Below are 3,256 nucleotides of genomic sequence, written 5' to 3'. Positions count from 1 at the left end.
CTATATCTACTGTCTCTATTATATTATGACAGACCAGCTAGATCTACTGTCTCTATTATATTATGACAGACCAGCTAGATCTACTGTCTCTATTATATTATGACAGACCAGCTAGATCTACTGTCTCTATTATATTATGACAGACCAGCTAGATCTACTGTCTCTATTATATTATGACAGACCAGCTAGATCTACTGTCTCTATTATATTATGACAGACCAGCTATATCTACTGTCTCTATTATATTATGACAGACCAGCTATATCTACTGTCTCTATTATATTATGACAGACCAGCTAGATCTACTGTCTCTATTATATTATGACAGACCAGCTAGATCTACTGTCTCTATTATATTATGACAGACCAGCTAGATCTACTGTCTCTATTATATTATGACAGACCAGCTAGATCTACTGTCTCTATTATATTATGACAGACCAGCTAGATCTACTGTCTCTATTATATTATGACAGACCAGCTAGATCTACTGTCTCTATTATATTATGACAGACCAGCTAGATCTACTGTCTCTATTATATTATGACAGACCAGCTAGATCTACTGTCTCTATTATATTATGACAGACCAGCTAGATCTACTGTCTCTATTATATTATGACAGACCAGCTATATCTACTGTCTCTATTATATTATGACAGACCAGCTAGATCTACTGTCTCTATTATATTATGACAGACCAGCTATATCTACTGTCTCTATTATATTATGACAGACCAGCTAGATCTACTGTCTCTATTATATTATGACAGACCAGCTAGATCTACTGTCTCTATTATATTATGACAGACCAGCTAGATCTACTGTCTCTATTATATTATGACAGACCAGCTAGATCTACTGTCTCTATTATATTATGACAGACCAGCTAGATCTACTGTCTCTATTATATTATGACAGACCAGCTAGATCTACTGTCTCTATTATATTATGACAGACCAGCTAGATCTACTGTCTCTATTATATTATGACAGACCAGCTAGATCTACTGTCTCTATTATATTATGACAGACCAGCTAGATCTACTGTCTCTATTATATTATGACAGACCAGCTAGATCTACTGTCTCTATTATATTATGACAGACCAGCTAGATCTACTGTCTCTATTATATTATGACAGACCAGCTAGATCTACTGTCTCTATTATATTATGACAGACCAGCTAGATCTACTGTCTCTATTATAATATGACAGACCAGCTATATCTACTGTCTCTATTATATTATGACAGACCAGCTAGATCTACTGTCTCTATTATATTATGACAGACCAGCTAGATCTACTGTCTCTATTATATTATGACAGACCAGCTAGATCTACTGTCTCTATTATATTATGACAGACCAGCTAGATCTACTGTCTCTATTATAATATGACAGACCAGCTAGATCTACTGTCTCTATTATATTATGACAGACCAGCTATATCTACTGTCTCTATTATATTATGACAGACCAGCTAGATCTACTGTCTCTATTATATTATGACAGACCAGCTAGATCTACTGTCTCTATTATATTATGACAGACCAGCTAGATCTACTGTCTCTATTATATTATGACAGACCAGCTAGATCTACTGTCTCTATTATATTATGACAGACCAGCTAGATCTACTGTCTCTATTATATTATGACAGACCAGCTAGATCTACTGTCTCTATTATATTATGACAGACCAGCTAGATCTACTGTCTCTATTATATTATGACAGACCAGCTAGATCTACTGTCTCTATTATATTATGACAGACCAGCTAGATCTACTGTCTCTATTATATTATGACAGACCAGCTATATCTACTGTCTCTATTATATTATGACAGACCAGCTAGATCTACTGTCTCTATTATATTATGACAGACCAGCTAGATCTACTGTCTCTATTATATTATGACAGACCAGCTAGATCTACTGTCTCTATTATATTATGACAGACCAGCTAGATCTACTGTCTCTATTATATTATGACAGACCAGCTAGATCTACTGTCTCTATTATATTATGACAGACCAGCTAGATCTACTGTCTCTATTATATTATGACAGACCAGCTAGATCTACTGTCTCTATTATATTATGACAGACCAGCTAGATCTACTGTCTCTATTATATTATGACAGACCAGCTAGATCTACTGTCTCTATTATATTATGACAGACCAGCTAGATCTACTGTCTCTATTATATTATGACAGACCAGCTAGATCTACTGTCTCTATTATATTATGACAGACCAGCTAGATCTACTGTCTCTATTATATTATGACAGACCAGCTATATCTACTGTCTCTATTATATTATGACAGACCAGCTAGATCTACTGTCTCTATTATATTATGACAGACCAGCTAGATCTACTGTCTCTATTATATTATGACAGACCAGCTAGATCTACTGTCTCTATTATATTATGACAGACCAGCTAGATCTACTGTCTCTATTATATTATGACAGACCAGCTATGATCTACTGTCTCTATTATATTATGACAGACCAGCTAGATCTACTGTCTCTATTATATTATGACAGACCAGCTAGATCTACTGTCTCTATTATATTATGACAGACCAGCTAGATCTACTGTCTCTATTATAATATGACAGACCAGCTAGATCTACTGTCTCTATTATATTATGACAGACCAGCTAGATCTACTGTCTCTATTATATTATGACAGACCAGCTAGATCTACTGTCTCTATTATATTATGACAGACCAGCTAGATCTACTGTCTCTATTATATTATGACAGACCAGCTAGATCTACTGTCTCTATTATATTATGACAGACCAGCTAGATCTACTGTCTCTATTATATTATGACAGACCAGCTAGATCTACTGTCTCTATTATATTATGACAGACCAGCTAGATCTACTGTCTCTATTATATTATGACAGACCAGCTATATCTACTGTCTCTATTATATTATGACAGACCAGCTAGATCTACTGTCTCTATTATATTATGACAGACCAGCTAGATCTACTGTCTCTATTATATTATGACAGACCAGCTAGATCTACTGTCTCTATTATATTATGACAGACCAGCTAGATCTACTGTCTCTATTATATTATGACAGACCAGCTAGATCTACTGTCTCTATTATATTATGACAGACCAGCTATGATCTACTGTCTCTATTATATTATGACAGACCAGCTAGATCTACTGTCTCTATTATATTATGACAGACCAGCTAGATCTACTGTCTCTATTATATTATGACAGACC

This window comes from Oncorhynchus masou, unplaced genomic scaffold (assembly GCF_036934945.1).
Source record: "Oncorhynchus masou masou isolate Uvic2021 unplaced genomic scaffold, UVic_Omas_1.1 unplaced_scaffold_1870, whole genome shotgun sequence".
Taxonomy (NCBI): Eukaryota; Metazoa; Chordata; class Actinopteri; order Salmoniformes; family Salmonidae; genus Oncorhynchus; species Oncorhynchus masou.
Note: the sequence above shows the minus strand (reverse complement) of the source record.